At 34.2% G+C, this 12,471-nt stretch overlaps 1 protein-coding gene across 4 annotated transcripts in view; it reads left to right on the top strand.

Annotated features, from left to right (window-relative positions):
- The window catches only part of LOC118741251, a 49,469-nt gene that overhangs the window by 747 nt on the left and 36,251 nt on the right, over positions 1 to 12,471 (top strand). The window lies entirely within an intron of this gene.

Genomic DNA, 12,471 nt, shown 5'->3' on the forward strand with positions numbered 1-12,471 from the left:
AAAACTTTTGCTGCTGCGGCTGATATGAAAATTGCAGCTCCAAAATTTGTAGATATTTCGCTGGTGTTGTGTAATAATTTTTTAATTTAATTCGAATTGAGGTTTATTGATTTTTTCTTAAAATTTTTTTCAGTGCATATTGGTTATTTCAAAGTTTGGTAGGTGCACTTTGTAGAGTATGTTTCTGTTTTTTACACAATTTAAAAAAATACCAAGGAGTTTGTTTACTTCAACTTCGCTGCTTTTTCAATATTTTTTTCAACGTCTTCTAACCGAAGTTTTCGTGCGTGCGTGTTTCGTTGAAAAAAATGCAAACAAGATAGCAAGAATTAATCTAATTTTTTTTTGCTGTTAACTACTTTTTTACTTTTTGTTTTCACTACAAACAATTTTTTTTTTATTTAAAAAAATTTTATTTTTATTTTATTAATTTTTTTTACTTTTAAGGCTTTTCACTTTTTTTGAAATATTTGATTTTTTCTACCCATATTTTTGTTGCCTACTCTTACTGTATAGTTAATATTTACATATTTTTCTCAAAATTTTCTTACATTTTTTTTTCTTTACTCCTACTAAAAAATAGCGATCTATCCTCAACGAAGAATTTTTTCAAACTGTTCAGTGCTGAAAATCAGCTTCACCAATTTCATTCGTTTTATCAACGGAATTCCTTTTATTCTTCTTAAATATAAAAACTCGCCGATATGTGTGTGGAAAGTGAATTTGCCAGCATTGGCCACGCACACAAACAATTGCAAAAGTTGCATGTATGAGTGTGCAGCGTTGATGATCGTGGCAAAAAGCTCTTTTCGCCAACGCTTTCGGAGACAAAGTCGAATACCTAACACACTCAAAATTTCGTACGTCTATAACTGTGTATATACTTATGTATATGTATAAGTACATATGAATATATTTACTATGTAGTACGTAACTACTTACATACATATGTACTTACTCGTACATATATACATACATATACCTATACTAAGCTCTCTACATTCCACCCACCACAACAAGTAGCTGGTAGGTACGCCCTGCATTGCTCTATACTGCTGTAGTCCGCCAGATTCGCCGCATTAGCTAAAATTCAAAGTATTTCTGTATTTAGTGTTGTTGCTTTTTTATTTTTAATTTTCATTTGAATTCAAAATTTTTATTATTTTATTTGTGAAAAAAAACCTTGGACAGATTTTCAAGTGATCTCCCCGGACATGGTATGCGCGCGGTTCACAGTTAATCGGGGATTATGTATGTATATATGTAGCGTCTCACTTATACTTACGTAGCTCCACACACACATGCATACTTACATACATATATATATACATTGGCATTGTTTGCCAATTTTTCGACCACAATTATGACAGCATAAGCGTTTTTGGCCATTTACATTTCGAACTTCGGCAGCAATTTCAATGACTTTTACTCCCACCCCCGCACTCTATCTCTCTCGCCCCTCTTATTGGTCACAACAATGCTACTTAATTTCATTTTCTCCTTCTGCATGCCATGTCTCATTTAGATTTACCTCCAAAAAAATTAAATTTGTTGCTATTCATAAATTAATTTTATTATATTTTTTGGACTTTCTGCAACAACTACCTGTACACGTTTTGTTTGCTCGAGGTTTTTGCTCTCTCTTGTAATTATTTTCAAATTTAATGTATCATATAAATTAAAAAAAAAATGTTGTTTTTTAAATTCTGCCATTTACTGGTGATAAATCAGCGTACATATAAACACACTTACACATACATAACTACGTCAAATTTGATCTTGAACGCTACAGTGACCTCTTCCTCGTACTCACTCACCCACCTGCTGGCTCCTCGCTCTGGCTGCTGTTTGGCCTTCTCAGTTTATTATTTTTTGCAATCAATCGGTGGTCAAATCTATAAGAAGAAATAAATTTTTTCATACACAAAAATCTATATAAATACATACTTATATACATACTATAAACATATATACATACATAAATACATAGATTAGACATATAATCTAAGTAAAAGTTTACGTTTGTAGTTATGCAGAAACACTCCATGCCTAATGTGATTTTAGTTTACATTTTCATACCAAATTTAATTTTGTTTACAAACAGAAAATCTTTTCCGCATCATTCGTTCGCATAGTGCAAATGGTCGCAAAGGTTTTGTACTACATTGATTTTTTGTTCAGTTTATTTATTCTTCCACCTACGATATAAAATATTTTGTGGAATGTTTTATCTCAGTTCGAGAATGGTAAATGTACTACCTCCGCTGGAAATTGCAATAGTAACATCGCATTTTCCTTCTGGCTTCTATAGCCAAGTTAAACCACTGAGTGTGGTCGCGTCAATATAATATTAAACCTAAATTAAAATTAATTTTTTATAATAGTGCCTAGTTGTGGCGTATGACGATGATGCATTTCCTCTCAACTGCAAGCGAAAAACTCGAAAGTGCACTGATAAGACCGAACTTGTGCTATTCACAAATAGAAAAAAAAAATACTCCAGTTCAAAGTACCGTCGCTGGATGGTAAGATACTCAATATATCTTCCAGCGCGAAGTTTTTGGAGTCGTAGTATCGAGTAGTCGAGTATCGTAGACAGAAAGCCTACATATCATACTATACCTGCAAGAGAATCTTCATCAGAATTTGGGGACTAAAGCCGAAACTGGTGATGTGGATGTATACCGCCGTCATAAGACCTATCGTAATCTACAGTGCACTAGTCTGGTAGCCGGGAATAAGCAGACAGTATAATTGAAATAAACTAGGTCCTGCCCGACAGAAGCATCTTCCAAGCGGGAATCTTAGGCATCCTTGAAGCTTATAAGGTTCTAGGAGAAGACATCGGAAGAATTAAGAAAGCTACAATATACTCTGACAGCCAAGCGGCTCTATTAGCACTGGTATCACCGACCACCCAATCCCAGCTACACCAGAAGCGCCTCTCTTTTCTCGCTTCCCGGCCATAGGTTCATGGAAGGCAATGAGAAGGCCGATAATTTGAGGCTGTTGCGCTGAGATGCTCCCTCGGAGTCGTTCAAAAAGGAATTCGCTAGCTTAGAAAGAAAAGTTGCTAAGTCCTATTTTAAAAATTTTACAGGAGAGGAAAAAATCTTCCTATAGCCATTTTCTTTAACTATTTCGCAAGACTTTGAATCAAACATTTTGCGCGTTTAAAGCAAAGCAAAACTCCATAAGAATCAGAAGGATTCGATATTTATTAAAAGATGTCGTATTATTTTCGCCTTATCGGATTTGTGGTGCTTCTTTTGGACTTAGCAAATTTTCCTTTTATTGCTTATGAAGAGGAAAAAATAAAACAAGTACCTTTTATAATTTTCGAAACGATGCGTATTCAATTTCTCTAGCCTCCTATATCAAAATATGAGTTTTCATAAAAAGTGGACTTAGCAACTTTTCACTGTAAGCTAGCGAATTGGTTTTGTATTTTCTTGGACTGGCAAGGAGAATGTGGTTGATATTTAGCATTCCCATGACGGTGCATCAAAATGGCGCAAAACGCGCTAATTGTATTAAAGTAGTACTATGAAGTACTGCAACCAACCAACCAATAGTGCCTACACAATTTTATACAGGCGCAAAAATTTCGTGTTTCTTATAATTCCTCATGCTCGAAATTTTGAATCCGAAATTCATTGTACATATTCGGATGTATGTAGATTCCCTCATACACAAGCAAGTTTCATGTTTCTTCTTTGTTCAATATTCAATATACTGCGTCTTCTCCAAATATCACTTCTCATGCTCGGGTCAAACATTTATTTACCTGTTGCATTTTAAGAAGGGATTGAAATTGTGTAACTGGATATTTCCGTTCAATTTGGATCCAGCGACATAATCGCATTCCTGCGTGCCCATCGTCAAAATTTTCGAATTTCCGATAGCTCTTGGTTGGTTGCTGTGCATCTTAGTCACTATCTAGGACTGTTCTATATCGAAAAAATATACCCTATATTTTATTTTGAAATCTATACATAGTATGAAGGAAAGTCGATATTCTTTGTACGCGGTAATCTCGAAAACTACTGAACGGATTTTGACGAGATTTTCTCTCATAAATATACTCTGTATCGACAGGAGAGGGATCTTTTTATACCTTTCATGAGCATGAAATGGTATTATAACTTTGGTCCGATGTTTGTAAGTACCAGAACAAAAAGAGATAGACCCATTAAAATGTATACTTATATGATCAGAACTTCGAGCTGAGTTGATTTAGCCATGTCCGTCTGTCCGTCTGTCCGTCTGTTTGTATGCAATCTAGTCTCTCAGTTTTCGAGATATCCGGATGAAATTTGGTAGGTGGGTGTATTTTTATAATGTATTAATCATTTGTCGGAACCGGAAGAATCGGACCACTATAACATATAGCTCCCATACAACTGATTGTTCAGATATAAGATTTTTCGTTATAACTTCTCCATTTATTCAGCTACGAACATGAAATTTTGCACCCATTATCAACAGAATACTTACAGTGATTACAAGTGATACAGTGATACAATTACAAAGATTGGGTCACTATAACCTATAGCTCCCATGCAACTGATTGTTCAGATATAAAATTTTTCCTTATAACTCCTCCATCTATATAGCTAGGAACATGAAATTCCGCACTGTTTTCAATAATTATCAACAGAAAACTTACAGTGAAAATTAAAAAGATCGGGTCACTATAACCTGCAGCCCCCATACAACTGATTGTTCAGATATGAGGTCTTTTATCATAACTCCTCCATTTATGCAGCTAGGAACATGAAATTTCATTATTAACAGAATACTTACAGTGAAAATAACAAGGATCGGATGACTACAACATATATCTTCCATACATCTGATTGTTCAGATATGGGATTTTACAGTAAAACTCCTTTATTTGAACAGCTAAAACCGATAAATTTCGTAAGATATTTTATAAATAATGATACAAAGTCTACTGAGAAAATCGTCAAAATCTATGCTGTATAAGCTTTATCTCCCATAGCACTGATTGTTCAGATACCAGTTTTTGCCATATATCTCCTTTATGTAGGAAACTAAACCCAATAAATTGTGTTACCGGGTTACATACCGATCACATAGCAGTGAAAATCACTTAGATTGGTGCTAATATAAGGTATATCTTCCATACCTCTGATTGTTCAGATGTGATTTTTTATATAGGTATGTAACTCCTCTATCGATGTATGCAGATGTATTCAAAAGCAGTAATCTGTCAAAGTAAAATTTGCAGCAGATGTTCATGAAAGGTATGAAGCCTTCGGCATTGCCGAAGACAGCGCAGCTCTTACTTGTTTTACTTAGAATTTCAATAGGGTTTTCTGAAAAACTATAAGATCCGCACCGTTCGTTGGATTACAAAATATGAGGTGTCAAATGAAAGGGATTGGCCTCTAGAAAAGCACTAATATTTTTTTTAATAGGGTTGCCACCTGTTAATAAAATTACCATATTCAATCATAATATGCGTAGGTACCGTCACTGTCAAAGGAAAGACTTAGCCTCTGGATGTGTAATAATGTATTATTTTTCTGAATAGGGTTGCCACCTATTTAAAATTACTATCTTCTATACATAGTATAAAGGAAAGGCGAGATATTTTAACCACGCTACTGAACGGATTTAGACAAGATTTTTTATGTATATAATAAACGAAATACATGATTACCTATGATTTCTTTCTCCAAATATATGCATACATTTAGCGCGTGGCGAAGCTTCGCGCATACGTGGCCGGCTAGTCAAATAATATTTAGGGAGTGCTCAAAGCGCTCAAAGTTTTCCATGTATTTTATATGGGGAAACACAACTTTTCATAGAAATGATATAAAATTCTTTAAAATCAATATTTTTCGATCAGAAAACTGTAGTTATCTTCAGGGGACTTCCAGTGATAATAAACAATTACCTATTTACCCATTTTCTAATATTAAAGATTTTTTATTGGTCCCCCCCCCCCATTGCATTTTCTGGGGTTGTTGGCGGACCTATAAAATATAGTTAGTTAGTGATAAACTTATTTTTGTCACATGTTTGCCTCTGGCCTTGATTTGCTAAGCAGATCCAAGATCTTCGTCCTCTTGTTGTCAGGCTATAATTTTCTCGGTACTTTACAGGTCTGTATATCTGGCCACCTGCGTCTAGCCAATTCTAGGGTACTGGGTTGTACCACCGCTTCGGATTTATCCAAACTGGTTCCTGCCTTCGCACTGGTCTACTTTCTAATGTTACTTTCCAATATTTTTTATTTTTCGCTGCATATTATCAAAATGATGGGGTGCAGTTACAGTTTATCGACTATCCTCAATTTGTGCTCCTTGTCTACGCTCTCGTACCCCATACACCAGTAAATGGGGCTGCAAGCGGGCATCTCTGCCTTGGTGAAAACGCCTGCCTGAAAAGGATTATGCGCTGAGCTTCAAACCCGTCACTTAAAACCCCACTTCTAAAGAAAAGACCAGGAATGCTTCGTATGGTTTCAGAATTCGCATTAAGTTGAGTTCAACAACTACAGCCTATTTTGTGCGCCCGTTCTGAAGGAGAGGGGTACAGTGAGTTCAGAAGAGAAGCTCTAGTGAGCACCTGAAAGAAACATGCAAGCGCTTCCCCCGCTTCTTAGGATTCTACAATTGTGCTTGCTGTCTTACACGACAAGGTGAACAAAGATAGTATACAGGGTTACGGGGCATTCCATACGTTCACTTGTTTAATGTTATTTCAAGGTTCCGATGTTTTTTTTTTTATTTTAGTTAAAGGGTTTGTAATTAATAAAACTCACCAATAAAACTTGAGCCAAGTTCTGACAGCTAAAAATACTTGCATAATAAAGTTTTGAATTTACGCTTCTTCACCAAGTGTTTCCCACTGGACGTCATTAAAAAAAAATTATGGAAAATTTTCTAAAATTTGTTTTTACCTATGATGTCTTTTTACCTATTCAAAAAGGTATAATACTACACAAATTCTCATTCCTTTGTTTAAATTTTTCTTCTCCAAGCTTGTTCTTAGATGCTGCCCCGCTTCGTCAGCCGCGTCAATTATCTTTTGTTTTAAGACATCCACAATATCGTTTCGAGTCATCTCATTGTTTACGAGGCATTTTATTTTAGCTATCCAAAAAGATATAGGATTCTAAGAATAATGGAACTGAATATCCTCAGCAGACAGTAGACAAATGGTTGCTGACAGAGCCATTGTTATTTTTGAATTTTATAAACAGAAAATTCTAAATTCTCTTGATCTAACAGGTTTGGTTAACAGGCGAACTTTTTTATCACAAAAATATCATCGCATTTTAGTCTCTGCTAAAAGTCGGCTTTATTGAGCGCGTGACATGCGCCGCTCCCCCTTCCCCACTCGCTTTCAATTATTTAAACAATAAGCGCAGTTAATCTGGCACAATTTTTAGGTGTATCGTAAAATAATTACCTAACAGTTAAAAAAAACACACCGATTGTTTTCTTTAATTTGATCAAACACGGGGATACATGGCGTATGAGTAACAAAATTTCCTCCCCATATTTACGTGATTATATAAAGAGAAGTCCCTTTTTTTTAAGAGATGATCTCGCGCATGGGCACCTACTGCAGACTCCCCAAGGATGGTTATAGGCTAAAAATAAATCTGTATATCAAGTGGGGCAAACGCGAAGTTCACTAACCAAGACGGTCTAGCTCTACAGCCTACAATTCTGGACGGATTTAAAATTTTTTTGTATATGAAAGAAAATTAAATTCTTAAGAGGTTTAAAGAGCTACTTTTTTAAATTTTTATTTGTTTATATGAAGTTTTTTAGTGCAAAGTGCAAAGAAAGTAGAATTTTTGAAGAAAACCAATTATCCCCTTCCTATTAATGAATGTTAAACAAGAAAAACTTGTAAAAAAAAAATAATTACCGATTTTAATGAACGTTTTGTGCGTTTGAATTGGTCCCTGGATGGTTTAGGTGGCACTGGAGTCGAATAGTAAAAAAAAAATCCGGATAGGACCTCAGCCTCAGTTTGTAGGTGTCACGTCATCCAGTTCTTTTGTATTTTGGCCCAATACATTATAAATTACAACCAGTTTGAAGGTCATAAAGTATATTTACCAAACAAAGAATTTATTTGTAGAACAATTAAAAAACAACACCAGCCATTTAAACCATTTAAGAGTGATAAATTTACTCAGCTATGCTAAAAATCATTTGCCAATCTAAGCTGCATAAAAACGCTAGCCAATCACCTGCTGCTGGCGTCGGTGGTCAATCAAAATGCAATAAAAGTAAAAGTCAACGAATTTTTTGGCATTGCGGCAAAGAAGCAAAAAAAAAAACTAAATGAACTTTGGCAAAAGGACAGAACTTTTCACTTTTTAGAAAGTTGCTTGCTTTCCTCTTGAGTGAAAGTTGTTCCGCTTTTAGTTGCCTTTGTGGTGAATAACAAATAAATATGTGATACATACAGACATACATATGTACGTACATTTCTAAAAAAATTTACATGCTAGGTATTTCCCAAACGAATTGACTTTTCTTGCAACTTGCCAAAGTTCCTATACTTACTCAACTTTTTAGCTTTCACTTTTATTATTTTGGTTCTTTTGTCGTCCAATTGTTTTTTTTTTTGTTGTCTTTTACAACCCAAAAAAAGGATAAATTCTCAAAGCGCTTCTAATGCAAACTAAACAATTGTATTAGATAAATAAATGAAATGAAAAAGAAATCAAAACTCAGAAGCCAAGTACTTCTTTTGACGAAAAAGTTTTGCGCTTAGCTCGCTTTTGAATGCCAATGTCAAGGTTATTGATGCGCATTTACTTTGCAGTTGCCTTCTTAGCTCTTTCCATTTATCTAAATTTGGCAATAAGGCCAAGAGACGAATTGCGGCGGATGCCTTTAAATTTTTTTATTACCATTTTTAAAGTAAGCAAAGATTCTTTTTATTATTAAAGGAAAATTGGCTTTGTTTTTTTTTGGTTCTTCCTCTGCGAGTATTTATAAAATAGACTGTGTGGGATTTTCGCTGCCATCAATATGTCTGTGCATTTAGTTCGCATGTGTGTATGTATGTGTGTGCATTATACACGTGCATGTGATAAACAATTAAATTCGATATTTATTTTAAGATATTATACAACATTTTGCATTGCAATAGCGTCAAATTAGTTTACTTAAATAAGTACATATATCTGGCATCGGTTCATCAGGAGAGTGGCAAAAGTGCAGCCACATAAATAAATATATTTATGAACTTGAACGGGCACTTTGTGCGCTCAAAATGTTTGTTTAACTGCTTGTTTACTTTGAATTCAAATATTTGATTTGCATTCTCGGTAAATTTAGTAGTGAAACTTTTTTCAAGGCAATGATGTGTGTAATTGGTAAGGTCGTAGGCGTGCACGGCGGAGTGGTAAGAGTCTCAAGAGCCCATAATACCACGACAGTTGGCCTTTTCCTTGGTAACAAAGGGCAATTTTAAATACATACTTATGCCTTCACCCATATGTAGAAAAAGGAATAAATGTAAATATCATATGTACATTAGGGTGGTCCTTAAAAATGTACGATTTTTTTTTAGTCTCACCCCCTCAATCGGTAATACCGCGGTCACAGATATCACTTTACTTTGCCCCTGTGCGACACACCTTAACCGACTTTAATCGGGACCAAAATTTATATGTGATATCTTCTACTCGAATGTCTCACCTACAGCTGAGTCTATTCTTGGGTCGCCATAGATATCCAACAGTGACCAGTGATGAGCATCACAAATATCCTTTCCTGACCCAGATGTTTCTAATTACTCTACAAATTATCTCTACCGCAACTTTTTCTCACTCTAATGCACTTACGCACATCTGTTTTCCGCGTACTTTTGCTGATTTTTATGGCATGGGAATATACGAGGAATTTGTGTGGATACTGAATTACATACATACGAAGTATTTCACGTCGAAAATTTTAAATTTCCGTTTGTGAGCTTATTTTACTTTCTTGTACTAAATAATTCTTTAAATTGCGGGTTTTCAGATATCTTATGGAGGTCTTCATTCGATTTTTTTTCATTGCCAAAAATTTTTGTTGTCGTGAAAAATAGTTTTACTTCTTATCGAGGCTATTTTTTAAAAATTGTGGTTGTACCTACATACATAGTTTCGTAATTCCGAACGCATCCGAAGTAAAAAAAAAAATTATTGTCGCCATTTCGAAGCTGCATGTACATAAGTATCATCTCATCGATCAGCTCGATACTCATTTGGTATAAGTTAAACAAATTTATACACACCCAAATTAAATCCAACCTTCCTCCTAGACCATTGATTAATACATCTTCTGATCTGCGAAGCCACATACATAAATATTCAATTACCAAATATTTTGAATAATTGAAACAACAAATGATGAAAAGTTCATATTTATAGTTTTGTTTAATGTATGTATATATTCAGTATTATACTTAGATTTATTAATTGTATGTAGCTAATTAAATCTATGACTAATTTGCGATGAACATATGTGAGGGTGTATATGCTTTTCAGCAATGAAAGTATATACATATGTACATATATATGTGGAAATCTCAGCCTACAAATTAAAATAATAATATGCTCATGAATATTTGCTTATGACAGTCATTGATTTTCAAGTTCATTTACGTAGGCCAAACACCTGAATTTAAGCAATTCAATTTAGCTGAAAATAGAAATGCAAACGTTAATATATACGATTATGTATGTACATATGTACATTAGAGTGGTCCAATAAATCCAATTATTTTTTTAGTATATTCAGTGCTTACGAAAATTTGTATATTATATGATTTTTGGTGGCCGCTCAAGTCCATCTTTTTTATTTAAAATTACTCATGCTTCAATCTGCGCGAACAAAATATTAAAAACAATTAAAGAAGTATAAGTTCGTGGGAAACCAAACTTTATATAATAATAAATGGGGCGGTGCCACGCCCAATTCCTAAAAGTGTATAACAGTCGTTATTATTGTTAACAGATTGCTATAACTATTAACTTGAAGTAAATAAGCGTCCTCAGTTACTGAAATATTGGAGTTTTCGTTTTTCTGAAATTTACCGTTATACGGAAGCGGGTGTAATTTTAGTCCAATTTGAATAATTTTCAACAAATTGCTTTTCCGTACCAAAGTTATTAAGTGCACTGAGTGTGGCAGAAATCAATACATAGGTTACCGAGATACACATTTGTGGTCATAAGGGGGCGGCGCCACGCCCATTGACCAAAACATTATAATAATCCAATTTGATGCTAAATTGTTATTGCAATCATTGATTAGTGGCGGGGTCAAGCCCATTTCCAAAAACTTTCATTATAATATTATTTTGTATGAAAATTCTTCTTCACATACTAATTTTCAACAATTTGTATCCAATGTTTACTGAAATATCGTAGTTTTTGCATTTTTTCTAAAATACCGTTATATGGAAAGTAGGCGTAGTTACAGTCCGATTTCGCCCATTTTCAATACCACCCTACGTACCAAATTTCGTTACGATATCACAATTTTCGCTCGAGTTATCGCGTACACGGACGGACGGACGGAGAAAATTTTGTTCTGCTTTTTTATTTTTTTTACGTTTTTTTAATTTTTCTCAGTATCTCTGGATCAGTCGTTAGTGCAAATAAACTTGTATGTATGCATATTTCAAACAGACATATTTACATTAGGGTGGTCCAAAAATGCATGAGAAAAAGTAAAGTCGGAATTTTAATGCTCTCACCCCCTAGGATTGTTCTATGTCGAAAAATATACCTCTCTTTTACTCTTTTGGACCACCCTAATGTGCATATACACCTGTATATATAAAAACCCCCTAGGATTGTTCTATGTCTAAAAATATACCTCTCTTTTACTCTTTTGGACCACCCTAATGTACATATACACCTGTATATATAAAAAAATATATCTGCAAGCCTTACGCACGGTATTTAAAAATAGCAAGAAAATTCATTGAATATTTTGCTAATGCATGATTTTAAATTCAATAAAAAAAAAATTTACAAAAAAATTATTTAGCAAAAATTAAGTCAGAAGTTATCATGACTCAATACGTCGTACAGTGGGAAATTTTCGACAATTTTTTTGCCAACAAATTCTGGAAGAGTAAACTTTTTACCGAATTGAATATTTCCTTTTTTAATACATGGAACGAATTTTAGAAAAGATTGTCTAAGCCCGAACTTAAGAAGAGAAATTGATTTTTATCAGCAAATGGTGAAAGTCGGCAAATTTAAAAAAACAAAACCATCCAACAAAAAGTAGTATTTTTCCTGGTGCAAATCTCTAATTTTAAAAGTGTTAAAAACTTTTTGTGGACACGTTGAATTCGATCCTGATGATAGACAGAATCGTGAGATTCAAAACCATTCCAAGTACTTAAAAAATCCTGGACTTTTGAACAAAATTTTACACAGTGCATCTTCCACTCAGATTGTTT

The sequence above is a fragment of the Rhagoletis pomonella genome, unplaced genomic scaffold (assembly GCF_013731165.1).
Source record: "Rhagoletis pomonella isolate Grant_MI unplaced genomic scaffold, Rhpom_1.0 Rhpom_scaffold_00001, whole genome shotgun sequence".
Classification (NCBI taxonomy): domain Eukaryota; kingdom Metazoa; phylum Arthropoda; class Insecta; order Diptera; family Tephritidae; genus Rhagoletis; species Rhagoletis pomonella.